Source organism: Lissotriton vulgaris, chromosome 11, assembly GCF_964263255.1.
Source record: "Lissotriton vulgaris chromosome 11, aLisVul1.2, whole genome shotgun sequence".
In the NCBI taxonomy this organism is placed as follows: Eukaryota; Metazoa; Chordata; class Amphibia; order Caudata; family Salamandridae; genus Lissotriton; species Lissotriton vulgaris.
In genome coordinates, this window is record NC_141699.1 from 761126789 (window position 1) to 761147027 (window position 20239).

Below are 20239 nucleotides of genomic sequence, written 5' to 3' on the forward strand. Positions count from 1 at the left end.
ATCAATGGGACCCATAATAAAATAAGATATATTGTGGGGCTCAAGCGGTTACCAAAACTTTAAAGAATCTCCAGTGGGAAAGTACATTGTTACTAAATCGAAATCTATCTAGTAGAGTGGAACAGTAAATATTGTTTAGTGAATATGTATTTTCTGGGAAGCCCAACATCAAAGGAACGTAGTATAATCTTAATCTTGTCAGTAAATAATGATGCTGGGGATTCTCTACAAAAGAAAGATAAGAGGAACTACCGCGTAACACAGCAGGTGAGGCCAGGTAAGTAATTACTATACTTTTCATTTTTTGCCTCTCCCATCCTATATGTTCACTTTTCGCTATGAAGAGCTCTTTCACTCTTGACTTGGGGTACGAATCACAGTTACTAGGATTTTTATATAAATCCTCCAGGCCCATGGAAGTAAATGTCTGTCTTACATACGTTAACCAAAGAATATTATCAGCACGATCAAGTTTCATGATGTCACTTATGATGTGCTGGTTAAGATGGATCAGATTGAAAGCCACAGCAGTAGCAGGGCCATTTTGATCGTATCTCTAATGTAAGGCAGCCCCAATTCCTTATGGGCAATATAATTGCTGCAGGTACCTGGAATTGACAAAAGCCTTTTAGCGAACTTATTCTCAACGACTTGTAACTATTCTATGTACTTGGTTCCACAAATAGCGGTCCCATATGTGGCTATGGTGATTGTTTTTGCAGTATAAATTTTAATAAATTCTTCAATTGATTTACTACCCACATTTTTGGCAAATTTAAATAATGCACCTATGCATTTAACCATAATATTTTCCCTGTTTGACACCATCTCAGACCACTTTAGTTTTGAATCAAATAGGATGCCAAGATAGGCGAATTTCTCCACCCGATCTCTGCTTTTGCCCTCTATATAAAACGTTCTCAGTTTTTGCTTGTCCCCGCCAACTGACACAACAAAGGTCTTTGTTTTGATCACTTGCAGATCTAATTCTGCCATAAAAGATTAATATGCTGTGATGCTATTCTGTAAGGCCACCGATGTTCTAGCCAGCAATACCGCGTCATCTGCATACAGCAGGATAGGAAACTTTATAGAGGCGGTATGGGAACATCCTTACTTTTCTCAATCAACACCTTATTTAATCTGTTTGTGAACAGTGAAAAGAGAAATGGGACTAGGACACACCCCTTCCAGACTCCTTTCTAAATATTAAAAGTTTTGGCGCACTCCCCCTGATTTCCAAAAAGTAGCATTGCCATTGCTACTGCCTGCATATATGATTGTCTAATAAATACATTTATCCCTGCGTTCACTCCCATAGCCTCCATAATGGGCCATAGTTTATCGTGGGTCATGTAGTCAAAAGCTGCTGAAAGGTCCATAAAGGCCGTGTGGAGCTGACCATCTTTTGCAATTACATATTTTGACGCTATCGGGGTTAAACGTATGAACTAATTGAGAGTCCCCCTGTTCTTTCGGAAGCCATATTGAACCGTAGATACAACATTTTTACCCTCTGCCCACTCCTTTAATCGATTTAACAGAAGTCTTCCCATTAATTTTGCCTTGCTATCTATTAGAGAGATCAAGTGATTGTTAGATGGGTTTGACCCATCCATCTTTTTGTATATCTGGATGATGACTGATTGTTTCCATGAGGGCAGGAGGCCTATTTTGCTAATTTCATTTAATTCAATGTTTAGAAAAGGGCCCATAAGATTCTATTTGAAAGAAAGAGGACTACCAGGACCCCATCTGGTCCAGCCACCTTCATGGCGCAGGGCTGAGAGAGGGACAATTCAATTTCTTCAATTTCAAAAGCCAACATGGGTATTTCCCCTAGATCTAGAACGGTTAGTCCCTCACACAGACTTCCCTTATTTTTGAAATGACTGAAAGGGTGTCACCCAGCAGTCGTCATCTATGTATGTGTCTAGTGATGGACCTCCATCTTCTTGCAGGAAGGGTGAATTAACTACCTTCCAAAAGGCTTTGCTATCCCTGGTAATTGATGCTTTGATTAGATTCTCCCAGGCTTCTGCCTTAAGATCATTGAGTCTTTCATTCATAGCATATATGCCCTGATGCACTCACTAATTAAGTGTCTGTTTCTTGGTATGGTTCTTAGTGCTTCTCTAAGATTTGCTGCCGCAAGGGAGCAATTCATATTGAACCACCTATTTGTTGCAAGGAAATTCTTTTGAGGGGAGCATTAAATAGAGTTGCGTGCATTTCAGAATCTTTCCAAATGCCCTGATCACCTGATGTTCATTTGCTTGAAGATCTAAACATACCAAAACCTCATTATTATTTTCCATTACAATCTCTTTGAGCAGGGTATTTACGTCCACTTTATCCCATCTTCGGGTGTACCCATTCTTACTTTGAAGAGTTGGTTTCGGGGGGTATTTTCCCATCTTTTCCTTTCGTGCACCCCAAAGAAAACCATAGCTCAATAAAGCATGGTCACTAAGACCAGACATCTTAACCTTAGGTTTTTTTGAGGTACCCCTAAAAGTGTCGGAGGTATTTATGTATTCAATAGCGGAACATACACCAGCCCTTTAGAAAGCGGGTTCCAGCTCACCAGTACCTACGTTAAAATCGTTTCTGATTTTGAGCTGCCATGAGATCAGTAGTTTTTTTGCTCTCGATGGAGCTTTGACGATGCCCCCTGGGTGGAATCGATAACTGTCTGTACTTACCACGGTGCAAGGGTAACCTTTTCCGATGCCCGGTGGAGCTGTCCTATGCAGCTATAGAGGAGTTTGGCTTTGGTTCTACCTCGGGTGTCACCTACCCAGCCGGACATCGGACATTATTTTCCTTGTCTCCCCGTTGTGTCTTCCACCTGCATTCCTTACCCCTGTTTACCGTTCCCCCTCTACCTTTCACTCTCATTAAGACCTGTATTGTTAAGACCTGTATATGCGCTAATAACTCATATTATTGTTTTATCTCATGTTTTTCTCCTATGTCTATACTTTGCTATGCCATTTTGTAACCCGTAACTCGCTGATCCTCATGTAAAGCGCTCTGATACATCCTGGTATAGCCAGCGCTATATAAAAATGTGCAAATAAAATAAAAAATAAATACATTTAGGGCATTACAAGAACCTACATGGTTGAAATGGCAGATTGTCCCGCCATTATGGTCTGTTACCCTGCATAGACATGGTTCATCTTTAGGGCTGGTACTGGCATTAAAATCACCTAAGACACACAAAAAAGGTAAGATAGGGTCAGAGGCCAGCCAGAGTTTAAAGACCAACTGGAATATGCTGCCCCAAACTGACATGTAAATATAGAATATATACCAACGTCTATATGATAAGAGAACAAAAGAAGAAAAATTCTTAACAAGACTCAAAATGTAATATGGCAAGGTGACATAAGAGTTTATGTGTGTGGATTCCCATCATTCACCAAGCCTGGTGATTAGCTTCATCATTTGGGTATCCTTTTGTATAAAATGACATTCCAGCTCTATATATATCAGAGCTCTCGAGTGTCAAAAGGTATAGTTACCAAGATGAGCAAGATAGAATATGTGGGAACAAGTTATTAAGTGCAGTGCAAAATGTGAAGTGAAAAAATATAAAATTGATGCGTGAACAGACTGTGAATTTTATTAGTGTCTGTCGCGATCAAGGGTTAAAAACATGACTCAAAGACCAGTTTTAACAAATAGCTGTCCTCAACAGAAGTGGTCAACATGTTTCAGCACATAGAGGCAAAAGGTTAAGCCATGTGCTTTCATCAGGACCTCTAAAGATAATAAAGATACTGCTATTACAACATTACAAAAAGGATATAGTGTGAGTATGACGTCTCGCAATCCAGAATTCCTTGTGGGATCAATAATTTTCAGAAAAATAAAATAGCACAAAACACAAATGAATCTTGAAAAAGAATAACTTGATAGTTCTCTAATTATATGTGGTAAGAAAGTATTAAACCATCACAAACACACCCAATCAATGGGGCAAAACTCCATCTTACCTTATTATTATGGAGGACAAAACCTCACCCCACCTGGCAACAGCTCAGGATAAAGAAGGCACCGCTCTAAAAAGAAGAATACACCAAACTAAAATTTTTGTGGTGTATCATACTTTAACGTTAAAAACAGAGACAATTGCTACAGGCACGCAATACAACAAAACCAGCATGGACACCTATACACTCACTCTCATTAATTAGGCATCACTAGTTGTGTCCGAATACAAAAAGGCAAAGCAGCCCTAAGTGTCAACGGTAATAGCCATCATACTCACAGAGATGCTCTGACCCAACAGTGAGATGGAATTTTATCAAAATCCATCATCTAATATACACGCCTAAATACGTGGACATTATTTACCAACATGCAAGGGAACTACTAGTAGCTTTACGACTATAATGCTAGACCCTGATGTAGTACATGATACATTGGAGTAAACGCCCAATGGAGTCCTGAGACTAGGAAAACAAGCCATACTCGCCCCCATGTCTATCAAACGTGTGCATTAAAAGTCACACTCTTACCTCTCCGTCGGTACCTCTGACGCTCTTCAGAGCCATCGGGGAGGTACCGAACGGGAAGTCAAAGGTTGTTAAATACGCTCGAGTATTCAGTGGCGGTCTTCCGGGTTCCCTGACGAAGTCCCAGAGTGCATAAGATATCGCGAGACTACGCTGAGAACTACCGGGTGACCTGGGATATATAGTTCAATACCTTCCCGCTGGTACAAAGATTTGAAACTTTAATCATGTATGCAAGTAATGTGCATGAAAGCTATTGTATCATCAAGTGCTGGATTTCACGGGAAGTCAAAGGTTGTTAAATACGCTCGAGTATTCAGTGGCGGTCTTCCGGGTTCCCGGACGTAGTCCCGGAGTGCACAAAATATTGTGAGACTACGCTGAGAACTACCGGGTGACCTGCTAAACCTGCGCACTCGCGCTGTTTTTAATTTTTATTCTATTCTTTGATCCTGCATTTGGCTGTTTTTAAAATACCTTTGTAGTTAAAACTACTGTGGCATTTACCGCGCTGTACTGCACGAAGATTATACATAGACGCTTGCTGGTTAGTTAGAATTATTGGGCACCCCCCGTTAGCACTTACTTGCACGTTAAATTGTTGTTCACCCGCATTTGCGGGACAGAGGGATTCCAGGGAGGGCTGGGTCTGTATAGCGCCGTCTTCTTCGCCGCCATATTGGGTGAGGGCTTCAGGAGGCGACATAGTTCAGGCGCCATCTTGGTGGAGGCGCCAGTGGCTTGCCCTCACAGGACGTCCGTGACTGTAAGTGGAGTCTATAAAGGTGGGACCTGCCTAGTGGAAGGTAGACTTGCTAAACCTGCGCACTTGCGCTGTTTTTAATTATTATTCTATTCTTTGATCCTGCATTTGGCTGTTTTTAAAATACCTTTGTAGTTAAAACTGCTGTGGCATTTACCGCGCTGTGCTGCACGAAGATTATACATAGACGCTTGCTAGTTAGTTAGAAGTATTGGGCACCCCCCGTTAGCACTTACTTGCACGTTAAATTGTTGTTCACCCGCATTTGCGGGACAGAGGGATTCCAGGGAGGGCTGGGTCTGTATAGCGCCGTCTTCTTCGCCCGCCATATTGGGTGAGGGCTTCAGGAGGCGACATAGTTCAGGCGCCATCTTGGTGGAGGCGCCAGTGGCTTGCCCTCACAGGACGTCCGTGATTGTAAGTGGAGTCTATAAAGGTGGGACCTGTCAAGTGGAAGGTAGACTTGCTAAACCTGCGCACTCGCGCTGTTTTTATTTTTTATTCTATTCTTTGATCCTGCATTTGGCTGTTTTTAAAATACCTTTGTAGTTAAAACTGCTGTGGCATTTACCACGCTGTGCTGCACGAAGATTATACATAGACGCTTGCTAGTTAGTTAGAATTATTGGGCACCCCCCGTTAGCACTTACTTGCACGTTAAATTGTTGTTCACCCGCATTTGCGGGACAGAGGGATTCCAGGGAGGGCTGGGTCTGTATAGCGCCGTCTTCTTTGCCGCCATATTGGGTGAGGGCTTCAGGAGGCGACATAGTTCAGGCGCCATCTTGGTGGAGGCGCCAGTGGCTTGCCCTCACAGGACGTCTGTGCTCTTCGGTATAAAGGATGGGGACCGTTCAAGCGCGCAGCGAAGGCATGCAGCAGGCGCGACGTAGGCGCGCCGGAGGTAAGCCCATTTGCGCCCGTTCGCGCACCGGTCGCGCCCAGCGCCAGCCATGCTGCCCCTGATTCTTCATCTCCTGTCACATACTCCAGGACTGAGCTTATTCAGCTACGCCCCCAGGCAAGCCAAGTGTTGAACACCAACTCCGTTAAATCAGAGGTGCTGTCCTGCGGTCTGCTTAACGTCCGGTCACTTTGTAAACATCATGTCGAAATTGCACTCCTCATAGATTCTTATGGCCTGGATGCACTCTTTCTAACTGAAGCGAAAAACAGGAGAGAGTTTTCCCGAATCAACCCAGAAAGGACTGGGAAATAGTGACTCTGGAGACCGGGGAGACCAGGCTGGATCGCGTGTGAGGAACACAATCGAGGAAAAAAGTTCACCCTTCCCAACCAAAATAAACTTTGGGTGTGTACTTATAAGAAGGTCCCAGTACACTTCGAGGCGACCGATATACAAAAAGAAGGCGCACGGAGAAGTCTCCACCTAATAACTTAAATTCTGCACGTCATTATCAAATCCTCCAGATGGTCAAGCAGAGGTGAACATATAAACTAAAGGAATATTTCACTCCAGGATCAAGACTGGTATAGCAAATTGAAAATGCTTTAAAAATTTATGAAGTTTTTAACCATAAGTCCTGAAGAAGGTGTTCGATCCGAATAAGCACCGAAACACGTCGACAACTGTTTTTTAATGAATATTTTATATTGTAATATTAGGAAGAATAAGTATATGTATGTATTTTGCTGTTTATATGAAACTGTTTGAATCTCTGAATACCAATGCTTGTTTTTTTCTTTTAAATAAATGTGACAATTTTTGATACAACTCTTTGGTCTAAAGGTATGTGTTTCTGAGGATACTGCAAAATTTGTCCCGTAACAGTGGTCTCACTTTATTGGTCTGATTCATTGTATAATTATTATAAAATAACTACAGAAAGGAAACCCCCCTTTTTTTGGTGTCACTCTTTCTAACTGAGACATGGACCCGAGCAGACAGCGATGTAGAACTCAGACTGGCTTGTCCTCCGGGTTATAAAATCATGCACTGCCCGTGGTTGGGGAATAGAGGCGGAGGAATAGGACTCATCTTTAGAGAGTCCTTGGCCTTCTCTCTAATCGAGGTCAAAGCGGTCCAAGGGTTTGAACTTACGGGCTTTTCGCTCAAAGGACACAAAAGGGTTCTGCAATCCGGACTGCTCTGTTACAAACCGCTGGGTTCCGCATTATCCAAGATACCAGATCTAGTAGATTTAATTTACGATCTTTCAAACTCGCATGCCAGATTACTTATCCTGGGAGACTTTAATCTGTGGCCTGATGGGCCTTTGGATGCAGCCTATAGAGAACTGTGCCAGGCCTGTAGCAACCTTTAGCTGTAACAGTTGGTACTTTCTCAGACCCATACGAAGGGTCATGCCTTAGACCTGGTTTTTTCAGAAGCCTCTCTGGTGGTAGTTAGGGAATTAGCCTTCCAATGCTGGACAGACCATGCATTGGTTAACTTCTCACTTTACCTTCCTGCAGAATCTCTCAGAAGGAATGGGTTGAACTCCATCGAAGCGAACAGGCAATGGTCTAAACTCCTGCATAACCCTGACCACCCTTCTCTGCTTTCCGGTGGTTTTAATTTGAAGGAGAATGTCGAGGCGAGCTACTCTAGCCTGTGCCAGCAAATCACCAACTAGCTGGACACGCTGGCTTCTTTACGAAAATCTAAAGTCAAGCGTAGACCTGCCATGCCATGGTATTCGACCCATCCACTTCAACTGAAACACCGGTGCAATCAGGCAGAATGGGTCGGGAGGAATTCCTACTCTGAGACCGCTAAATCTTTATACAAATCAGCACTGTTGGAATATAAAGCCCAGATTAAATGCGCCAAAGCGAAATATTTTGAGGTCACGCTGACGCAAGCAACTAATAAAGCGCAGACTTTGTTTAAAATAGTAAACGACCTCTCTAGGCCCACTTGCGCGGCCAATAACATCCCAGCCTCACAATCCCTTTGCGACTCCTTAGCAAAGGCATTTGAGGATAAAATTGCCAACATCCTGAGTGCTCTCACTACTCCAGGCACGTCGGCCTACGGACTCTGGATGTCCCTGTACCCTCCCCTAATTTAGCTGATTTGGAAGAACAGACAACTCATCATCGGCTGGAAAGTTTTACTCTTCCCCTATTCGATGAGTTCTGCACTTTAGCAAATGGGGTGTCTTCTGGCTCTCCTTTGGATCCACTTCCCCACAAATACTGGAAATTCTTTCAGGAAGAACTCTTCCAACCTTTATACTCCATTTGCCATCAGTCCTTCAGCACTGCCACGGTCCCTGATAGCTGGTAGCTAGCGGTGGTCTCCCCTCTCCTAAAGAAACCTACTCTTGACCCCATCTGTCTGTCTAACTATCGGCCAATCTCATTGCTTCCTTTTCCAGTTAAGATCATGGAAAAACTTGTGACCCGGTCTCTATCCAGTTTTCTGGAAAGTAACAACTGTCTGGATGTGGCCCAGTTTGGCTTCCGGCCAGCCCATGGTACAGAGTCGGCGCTGGTGGTCGTGTTGGACACCCTTCGATCTTGGGTTGACAGTGGTCGAGCAGCCTTCTTAGTGTTGCTCGACATGTCGGCCGCGTTCGACACGGTCAGCCACTCCATTATTATCAACAGGCTGGAGGAGGCTGGGGTAGCAGGTCTGGCACGAGACTGGCTGATTTCCTATCTCCAGAATAGGCACCAGGTGGTGGCGCTACCACCTTTTCGATCAGGCATTAGGAGAGTGGGACAGGGTGTCCCTCAGGGGTCTGCGATCAGCCCCATACTGTTCAATCTGTACCTGTGTCCCTTGGTAAAATTGATCAAATCCTTCGGCATCTCTGTGATTAATTATGCCGACGAAACCTAGCTCATCTTTTCCCTTGAAGGAGAAGGTGTGGTGTCTACAGAGACTTTCCATCGCTGTATGACTGCCACTGCCGACTGGTTGAGAAACAACTCCCTCCAATTTAATAGCTCCAAGACCGAGGTACTCCATTGCTCCTCGGACCGTGTTCCGTGCCCTTTGCCGACTGACCTCTGGCCTTCTTCCTCCTTGGGCAACGTGGTGGCGGCGGACTCTACCCGTAATCTCGGAGTCATGTTCAACTCTAACCTCCAGCTGGACGGTTTTGTTAATAAAACCATTTCCACATGCATGCTGCTACTCCGCACTTTGCGGGAAAATCCTCCCTCTGCTTCCGTTCTAGGCTAGACCACAGGTGGTGCGTGGCATTATCCTTAGCAGGATAGATTATTGTAATGCACTGCTTCTGGGGGCACCCGGCACTTTGATCAATAAGCTGCAGCACATTCAAAACATGGCTGCGAAGCTGGCCCTTTCTAGGCCGCGTGCTGCCTCCTCTTCTCTTGCTCTTAAAGACCTCCATTGGTTGCCAGTTCAACAACGAATTCTTTTTAAATCATCCTGCTTTGTTTTTAAGGCTTTACATGACCAAGGTCCAGTTATGTTACAGAACCTCTTTTCTTGGTACCATGCAGCGAGACCTTTACACTCCTCCTCATTACATCTGGCGGTGGTTCCGAGGATTCACAGGCTACGAATGGGGGCCCGGTCCTTTGGTCATGCAGCTGTCAAGCTCTGGAATTCCCTCCCTCTGTCCTTGAGGAGCTTGGAGGACTTTCCATCCTTCAAGAAAAGTCTGAAAACTCATCTCTTCCCTAGAACAGCTTAAACAACTTGTCTGTGTAAATGGTTCAGTAAAGTCTAAAGCGCCAGGATACCCTTTGGGTGGCAGATTTGCGCTATACAAGTGCACAATACAATACAATACAATACCTGGGATATGTAGTTCCATACCTTCCCTCTGGTACAAAGATTTGAAACTTTAATCATGTATGCAAGCAATGTGCATGAAAGCTATTGTATCATCAAGTGCAGAATTTCACCCAGTAATACTGAATATTGATAAAACATACCTTCCGAGTTGTATCACATGGGTACAATTATCGCGTGAAGCCCACATGCGAGCAAGTATCAACAATGTTCCGACAGAAATGTCACACTATACAGGCACGGGGTTCTAAACTCACTAAGATCAGTTTCATATTTGAAAAATGTGCCAAGATCAATCGGTGACGGATATGCTCATAATGCATACTAGTCGATGTAAATACTAAATGAAGAATCGTCACTAAGCTCAAAATGCATACTAGTCATAGTGAAAACTATATGGAATTTCGTCACTTAGCATAGCCCCCAGACACTTATATTCATCAACCAAAGGGATTGTTGTCCATGGCTGGGTAACATACCCAAGGGTTCTAGAGACATCACTCTGGACCACCAGATATAGACAGATCATTATACAACTAAACAATAAACAAAGTCTAGTAAAGCTACATGTGGGCATGTAGGCTTACAAAGAGGACCAAGGAATTGAGTCATTATGTCCTTGTGTATCACTCTTAAGTCTAAAAACCCATCGCTGTTCTCTAAGGAGTAGGAATTTAGAGATATCAGTGACATGTTGTGGAATGTAAGGTTGTTCTAAAACAGTCCACGACATGTCCTCAGGTTTATGGTTCAACTCTAGGAAGTGGGGCGTCAATCTCGTAGCTTGTTTTTTGCACCTCACTGTGCTCATATGTTCCATGGTCCGTAACTTAACTTTGCGTGCCGTCATGCCCACATAGTTAAGTTTACAGGGGCAGGAGATCAGGTACACCACCCTCTCGCTGTTGCAATTGGTCATCCTCTTCTGTACCCATGGGCGGTCTGTGCCTATGTCTACTGTTTTAGATTTCTTTGTCATAGGACACACCTTACAGGTGCCACAAGGAAAATGTCCTTGTAGGGTGGATGTACCCCAGATGGTATCTTGGGTAGCTCCTTCAATAGCACGTGGTCTGGTGTGCACCAATTTGTCACGTAAGTTGCTGTTTCTTTTAAAAGCAAAAAGAGGAGCAGGTAGGTTGTCACCTTCAATATTGAGAATTTTCCAATTCTTCAGAATAGACTTTTTAACATCGTAGGACACTGTACTATATGTGTTAACAAATGTCAATCTCGGGGTCAAGGTCTGTTTGGTATTGACTTCAAGTAAACTTTCTCGATTGTTGTTGCTGGCCCGTTTGACCGCTTGCCTAACAACTTTTTTCGGGTAGTTTCTATCAATCAGATTGGATGAAAGGGTTTTTGCATGCTTTAGGAAACTCTCTTTCGTTGCGCAGTTCCTTCGAATACGAAGAAACTGCCCATATGGCAAGTTGTCCCTGAGAGCTACCGGATGATGACTATTGTAGCTCAACAGGGAGTTTCTTGGCATAGGTTTGGTATAGTGTTTAGTTTCGAGGCCATTGGACGAGGCAGTAATCAGAAGATCCAGAAAAGGCAGCTTATGTTTGTCCATCTCTACTGTAAATTTAAAAAAGTTGTTCCTGCTGTTTAGCCACACTAGGAAACGAGTTCCTAGTGTGGCTAAACAGCCTATGGCAAGACACTTGGCCATTTATGGCAGAGTCCACGCAGAGGTGAGCTGTGACCCTTGACCATGCTTCAGGGCCGGTCGCTCCACACACTGAGCGACTCCCCGTCAGTGTCCCCAAGCTTCCCCGCTACGGCCGCGAGTTCGCCGCTGGCCCGCAGCTGAGGATTTTGGGTCTGGTAGTCTGTGCCTGTTTCTGCCCGTGATTCGCCGCTGCTCCTGCAGCTGAGGATTCTGGGCTTTGTTTTTTGTGCCTGTATTTGCTACCTGTGACTGTGATTTAATACTTGTTGTATTGTTTCTTGATTTGCCCCCTCGCCTCCGTTTTTCCCGCTCTGTTCTCCCCCTGCTCCCCGCCGATGCTCCCCTGTGGCCCGGCCCCTTTCTCTTCTGTGCCCCCTTCCCATTTGCCGCCCGCTCCTGCCTCCCAGCTGCTCCTCCCTCCCACTTGGCCATTTATGTCGGAGTCCACGCAGTGGTGAGCTGTGACCCTTGACCCTGCTTCAGGGCCGGTCGCTCCACACACTGCGCGACTCCCCGTGAGTGTGCCCAAGCTTCCCCGCTATGGCAGCGAGTTCGCCGCTGCCCTGCAGCTGAGGATTCTGGGTCTGGTAGTCTGTGCCTGTTTCTGCTCGTGATTCGCCGCTGCTCCTGCAGCTGAGGATTCTGGGCTTTTTTTTTTGTGCCTGTATTTGCTGCCCGTGACTGTGATTTAATACTTGTTGTATTGTTTCTTGATTTGCCCCCTCGCCTCCGTTTTTCCCGCTCTGTTCTCCCCCCGTTCCCCGCCGCTGCTCCCCTGTGGCCCCGCCCCTTTCTCTTCTGTGCCCCCTTGCCAATCGCCACCCCACTCCTGCCTCCCAGTTTCTCCTCGCTCCCACTTCGCCATTTATGGCGGAGTCCACGCATACGCGCAGCGATCCCGCGCATCGGGCATGCCAATTGCGCGCCGAAGGTGCACCAAAGTCAAGCCCGCCTACGCCCGTCCGCGCCTGGACCGCACGCAGCTCCAGGCCCCCTGGTCCCCAACGATACCAGCCCACCCGGCTGATCTACGACGCCGCCACCCTCCATGCACTCAACACCGGCCGGAACCCCACCTGCCAACGAGCCACTCCGAAACGCACCCACGGACCCTTCACCTGCCAAGCCTGCAAATTCACCTGCCTCAGGACCTGCACCGCACCCGCCAGACCAGGCACCAGCAAAAATCACCTCAAGTGCATCCTCCTCAACACCGGCTCCATCCACAAGCACGCCGTCGAACTCTGGAACCTCCTCGACACAACAGCGCCGGACGTCGCCTTCCTCACAGAAACCTAAATGAATGCCTCCTCAGCCCCCGATATTGCCATAGCCATCCCGGAGGGCTATAAAATCACCTGGTGGGACCGCGTCAACCAAACCGAAGGAGGCATCGCCATCGTCCACAAAAACACCATCCGCATCACACCAACTCCGACGACACCCTCATCTCCGCCGAACACCGTCACTTCCAGATACACACCGACCCCAAGACCACCCTCAGAGGCACTCTCAGCTATAGACCCGCAGGACCACATGCACAATTCAGCGAAGCCTTCGCAGACTTCATCAGCCCGCACGCCCTCACCTCCTCAGACTACATCCTCCTAGGGGACCTCAACTTCCACCTGGAAAACAACAACAACAACACCACCACCACCCTGCTGGACAACCTCGCCAACCTCAGACTCAAGCAACTGGTGAACACCCCCACCCACTACGCCGGCCACACGCTTGACCCAGTCTTCTTCTCCAGCAACCACATCTTCTTCAGCCACTCCACCGGACTACACTGGGCAGATCACAGCTGCGTCCACTTCAACTTCAGGAGAACCACGACCCACCACCACCCGCAACAGGTTCCCCGAAGACGCTGGACCAAGATCACAGCCGACCAGCTCATCACCTCCCTAAGCCACCACCCTCCCACCAACACAACGGACCCCAATGAAGCAGCCCGCAACCTCACACAGTGGCTCACCAACTGCGCCGATGCCCTTGCACCACTGAAGATTCCTCCCAGCAGACGATCTCAAAAACTCCAAGAACTCCTGCCGTACCCTCGAGAAAGCCTGGCACCACGACCAGTCCACTGAAAACATGACAGCTCTCAAGAACGCCATCTGCAACCACCACCAGCTGATCCGCACCACGAAAAGGACCACATTCTTCCACCGCAAGATCGCCGACATACACAACAGCTTCGGTGCCCAAACCACGCACCAACCACCGAACCAGCGCCCCCCACCACCACCCTCTGCACCTGGACCTCGGTCAACACCGAAGACACCACCCGCATAATGAACACCATCCACTCCGGCTCCCCAACCGACCTCTGTCCACACCACATCTTTAACAAAGCAGACTCGATCATCGCACCGCAACTCCGGAACATCATTAACAGCTCCTTCGCATCCGCCACCTTCCCGAAGAGCTGGAAACATGCGGAGCTCAGCGCCCTCCTGAAGAAACCCACCGCGGACCCCACGGACCTCAAGAACTTCCGCCCCATCTCGCTCCTCCCCTTCCCTGCCAAAGTCATTGAGAAGACCGTCAACAAACAACACTCCGCCTTCCTCGAGACAAATGGATCCCTCGACCCCTCGCACTCCGGTTTCCGAGCAAACCGACAACATCAGGGCCCTGCTCTACAATGGGGAAACTGCTGCCCTCATCCTCCTTGACCTATCGGGCGCATTTGACATGGTCTGCCACCGCACCCTAATAACCCGCTGCCACCACGCTGGGATCCAAAGGAAGGCCCTAAATGGATCAACCTCCTTCCTCTCTGACAGAACTCAGAGAGTCTGCCTCCCCCCTTCCGCTCAGCGGCCACCAAGATCATCTGCGGCGTACCTCAAAGCTCCTCGCTCAGCCCCACCCTCTTCAATGTCTACATGAGCCCCCTCGCAGCCATCGCACGCCAACACAACCTAAACATCATCTCCTACGCCGACGACACCCAGCTGATCCTCTCCCTCACCAAAGATCCCACCACCGCCAGAGCCAGCCTCCAGGAAGGAATGAAAGACATCTCAGAATGGATGAAGCTCAGCCGCCTGAAACTGAACTCAGACAAGACGGAAGTACTCATCCTCGGACCATCCCCCTCCACCTGGGACAACTCCTGGTGGCCCCCTGCACTGGGCACCGCCCCCAAGGCCACGGACCACGCACGCAACCTGGGCTTGAGGTTCCGTGACGATCGTAAGTGGTGTTTCTGACTCGCACGAATATGGTCGAGTCTGGTATCTATGAACCGCAAATGACGAGTTTAGTGGGTGTACGCGTTTTCGCTGTGCTAGCCTAAACCGTTCGTTTGTTTCGTGGGTTTCTACATCCGAGCCCACGGGTTCCATCTTAGATACGGTATCCATTTTGTTTCTTGCCCTCAAGTAGCCAGCGAACGGACGCTGTCCGCTTTGCGACCCTGGGATTCCCAGAACTCTTGCGGAAGACACGTTTCCTTTGAAAGTGTCTTTATGATGAGGGGGATGACACTGTAAGGCAGATGGCCCCGCTCGAGGCACATCTTGCCGTGTCGCTCTATTGTCTCAGCCGTGCATCTCATCAGGCACGTCCCTTTGATGCCTGTAGCCCGTGTTTCCCGATACCACCCCTTTTACACCCTTTCCGATCTCCCCACTGTTTCTGTCTTCCTCTGCACCTGTTTTCTGTTCCTTCTTCGATCTGTTTACTGCCAATTGGAATGTACTAATGGTGGGAAGATGTGTTTTACAGTTGGGAACAAACAAATGTTTCCGCACGTATGTTCCGGGCCCTGAATGCATCAAAGCAACCCCTCTTGGAGATTACGATGGGAACCGAGTTGTAGACCTTTGTGTACCATGTTAACCTATGAGAGAAATGTGTATTAAAGGAGCGACCTACAGTAGCAATTTGAAGCAGTCTCCTCGAACCTACACACGCTGTACTTCTTGTGACTTCTGTGTTCCCTGCAGTAATAAACCTCGAATCTTTGACGCCGAAGGAAGTGTCCCGTGTCTCTGTCATTTGTACGCCGGAACAGGTTACCCACGAAGGTTTCAGGTGTTGTCCCCTGGCACCGCTGGGTCTTAGAATAACCCAGTCCTTCAGTTGGCGCCCAACGTGGGGCTGCATCAGTGGTACCGGTCCAAGCCCGACGATCGTGAGGAGCTTCGTGTGAAATATCCGAGGGAAGGTGCACCCCGCTTCATTGATCCTGTTGTCGAAATAAGTGGCCCGACGACTTTTTCCGCGAAGATTCCCGCCTCCTGACGGCTGCGACGGACTGCTGCCCTGACTGTAGACCTGTTTTGGCGCCTGGCGTAGACCTTGGTACAGCGAGACGATTGACGGGCCTTCCTGGTGACGCCATCGATCTTTGAGTTAAGTATTTGTGGGTCGCTCCCAGGATCCTTAGTTGTGGTTGCTTAGTTGTTGCATGGTTCCATTGCATTTGTGGTTCTTAGTACTTGGTTCTTTGTTGTGATATTTGACGTCTGCAGTCGCCAAAAACCGAGGCTTTTTGCTTTTTGCAGGGACCTGGTAAATCCCGTAACCCTTGAAGTTTGTGAAACTCGGCTAGTGTGCAAGATGCCTGGTCGCAGTACTCTGTTCAGTTGTTTTAGACGTTGTGGTACGGATTCCCGACTGGAGGACTCGTGTCCGATACCTCCGGTTGGAACTCCAACTTATGAGCTCTATAGTAAGCACGGGTTAGGTCCGATTACCTTTAATGAATATTGGATTCGTTATACTAAAAAGGATGGTGTCCTTAGTTGGCCACCTCATGGTAGCTTCGAGACCCCGATATTAGATAACCTTGAGGCTAAATTGTTTAAGAAAAAAATCAAGGCCGGCCATGTTTGATGCTTTTCGGTTATGGCGTAAAGAAGCCAAACAGAGAGAAATCAGACTATTCAAACGTAATCAGAGAGATGGAGTTGCTACCACGGTAAGGAAAGCAGAGCAGTTTCAGCGAGATAAGGAGGAAAAGGAAAAGGAAGTTTTCGATAGATTTCAACGTATGTCTGTAGATAAGTGCTATCCCGCTTTACCGGCGGATACGGATAAAAAGGAGGAAGGTACCGAGGACCCCTTAATGTCTTATCTCATGAAGTCACCACCTCCGTATGTACAGGGTACCACCGCTCCTGTGATTCCCCCTGTCCCTGTTCCCCAACAAGCTCCTGTCCCTGTACTTCCAGCTGTCCCTGCTCCTCTACCTGCTTCTGTCCCTACTGCTCCTCCGCTTGCACTTCCTCATACTCCTGCTCCCGCTGCTGCTCCTGTTCTACTTACTCCTACCGTTCCTTCTGTTTCTGACTCCTCTCTTGTTAATCCCTTATGCTATACTTCTCCATCTATTCGACGTCGTACTCCTTTAGTTGCTGCTAACTTTTCCAATTCCCTTGGACCTATTTCTGAGTCCGCTGGTTCGGACGGTCATCAAAGACGTAGTCAGCTTCCCGGTAATAGGGAACGAGCCGCGCTGTATAATATGGCGATGGCTTGGATGCAATACCCCATTAGGAATCCTCCACGTTCGGTATTGAATACGTTTGGTCAATTCAATATACCGACACAAAGATATGTTTTTGAAGAAATGTGCAAGGTTTTACGTGACCAAATATCGGCTGATGCATCTGACGATGTAATGACTGCTTTGACTAATCTACAGCTTCAGTTTTCGAGCGGAATGATAGTAGGTAGCAATGTTCGACGTGCTGTCGAGCAGTTGCTGTCTTTTCGTCCTTCTATAATGCCTCGAGCATTGTTTGTAGAAGACATTGAAGGACCGTTGGGAGCGCCTGGTCAGTATCCCATGCATGAGGTTCCACCGGTGTATATGCCTGGCGATCCTAATGCTAATCCCATTATTCCCCCATACTTCCAGAGAGTGTGGATACACCTCCCGTGGAAACGATCAGAAGTCTTGCAGGTAAAACAATCTTTGCCTGACCCTCGCAAAAATCCTGCAGGGTACTATAAAGAATTGTCACAGCTTGTGGATGCTACAGTCATGAACCTTGCCGACATTGATATGTTGCTCGGTAACGTAGTTCCGCAACCGGTTTGGGCAAAGATCCGTCAAGAAAACCATGTGCAGAATTAGGTGGTGATTGGGCTGCTCTTATAGCGGCGGATGCCTTGCAAGTTGTTGGGGCTAAACCTGAACAGTTAATTACAGCCTTACCTCAGAGAATTATTACTCTAATGAAAACGCTTATGCCAGCTATGAAGGTGAATTGGGACAAACTGTCCGCTTGCAAGCAAAAGAAGGATGAGAGTGTCTCTGATTTCTTTACGAGATTTGAGGAGGCATTCATCGATCATAGTGGTCAGGATATGGGTACTGAGGGTGGACAGCGATTGTTCGTGGATAAGTTTGTCTCAAATCTGCTGCCTGACCTTAGCAACAAATTGCGTAATTCAGAAAGTGCTTGGGCTGTTTCTACTTCTGCTCAAATATTGGCCACAGCACAATATTATGAGAACAGAGAGAAAGAGGAGAATGATCGCGCTGATAAAAAGACGAAAGAACTCAAAACTAAAGTGTTGTTGCAGCAAGCGTATCCTCCACGTTCAAATCAGAACGATTCGCAACAGCGGAATAGGCCGCAGTCTCAGTCGAACAGATCGCAATCTCGGAATGACTCCTCTTCTGATAGATCTTCGTTGGGGTACAATCAGTGTGCCTATTGTCGGAACGAGGGTCATCTGAAATTCGATTGTCCGGTTTTGCGTGATCGAAACAGCGGTAATTCTTCTAGAGGAGGTCGTAGCGGCCCCCAACAAGCATCACGTGGTAGAGGTCGTGGTGTTCAAACTGATCGTTCTAATAACACCTCCGATTCTAACAACTGTTTTGATCAACGTGGATCATCGCAAAGCAGATCTGCTCAGTACAATGTAGACGATTATTATGTTGATCACAATATCGATGATAGTAATTACTAGGACAGCCATGAACAAAGAGAGGGAGTAGTATCAGTTCCGGTTGATCAGAGAGGGCCTTACGTCGCAGTTGCCACCTCGGGCGTCGTTGCGCCTTTTCTGTTGGACACTGGTGCAGCGAAAAGTTCTATCATGCATTCAAAACTCCCTGGCGCACCTTTGTCTGGCTTAACAAATGTTTCCGTTGGATTCTCTGGCGCCCCCGTTCGCAATCCAGTTTCATGCCCTTTGCCTCTTACCATTGGGCCTCGTGAGCTGCAAGCTCCGTTGATTTTGACCACTGGTTGTGGTGAAACCTTTTGGGTCTGGATTTGCTGAAAAGTCTGTATGCGACTTTGTATTGTTCTCCTGCGGGAGTAAAGCTTACTTTGGGTGAGAGAGTTGTCTCTCCAATGTACTTGTCTCTCGATAAGCTTCCACCGGAATTGAGCTCGCTTCCTGCATCTTTGTGGGCAACAGGTCCCAATGACGTGGGCCTGCTTGACATTTCCCCTTATGTTGTTCACTTGAAATCTAACGTGCGACTGCCACGTATTCCCCAGTATCGTATCTCCCTTGATGGTGAATGAGCACTGTTAGCCATCATCTACGATTTGATTGAGAAAGACGTTATTGAGGGAAACGTGTGCAATAGCCCTGTACTGCCCATTTTGAACGTACTGACCCTTCAAAACCCCCTGTTTATCGTTTTGTTATCGATTTACGGGAGGTAAATAAAATTGTGGTTCCTCAGTTCCCTGTGGTGCCTGACATCACGGCACTTCTCACTCTGATTCCAGCTTCTGCATCTTGGTTCTCTGTAATCGATCTGAAGAATGCTTTCTTCAGTATACCGATTGCTGAGGAGAGTAGAGATCTTTTCGGTTTCTCTCTTGGTGGCCGTAGCTTCCGGTTTAAACGTGCTCCTCAGGGCTACTGTGAGAGTCCATCGATATACAGTCAAGCCTTGAAGGGCCAACTTGATGCGTTTGTGTTGCCGGCCGGTGCGGCCTTAATCCAATATGTCGATGACTTATTGGTGGCTGCAGACACTCAGGACATTTGCAGAATTGCAACGGTATCGTTGTTGCAACATCTCTGTGACTTACATCACAAGGTGTCACCTTCTAAGCTACAATATTGTTGTCAAGAAGTAACCTATCTAGGTCACTTATTGTCAAAGGAGGGAAGAAGGTTGACCCCAGAGAGAATTGCAGCGATTGCTCGAATGACTGTGCCAACAACTCAGAGAGATGTGCGTGCCTTTTTAGGTATCACGTCATACTGCAGGCAATGGATTCCAAATTTTTCATTACTAGCGAAACCATTGGTAGCTCTTACGTGCAAGGATGTTCCAACTCCTTTGCAATGGACGGAAGAATGTCAGAAAAGTTTTTCTGAACTGCGTGACGCATTGTGTTCGGCTCCTGTGTTAGGGACCCCTGACTACAGTAAGCCGTTTACACTATACGTTCACGAGAGGGAAGGTTGTGCGTTGAGTGTTTTGACGCAACCTTTTGGTGGTAAACAGCGTCCATGTGCATATTTTTCCTCGACCTTGGACCCAGTAGCTAGAGCATTGCCGAGTTGTCTGAGGGCAACAGCGGCAGCTGCGG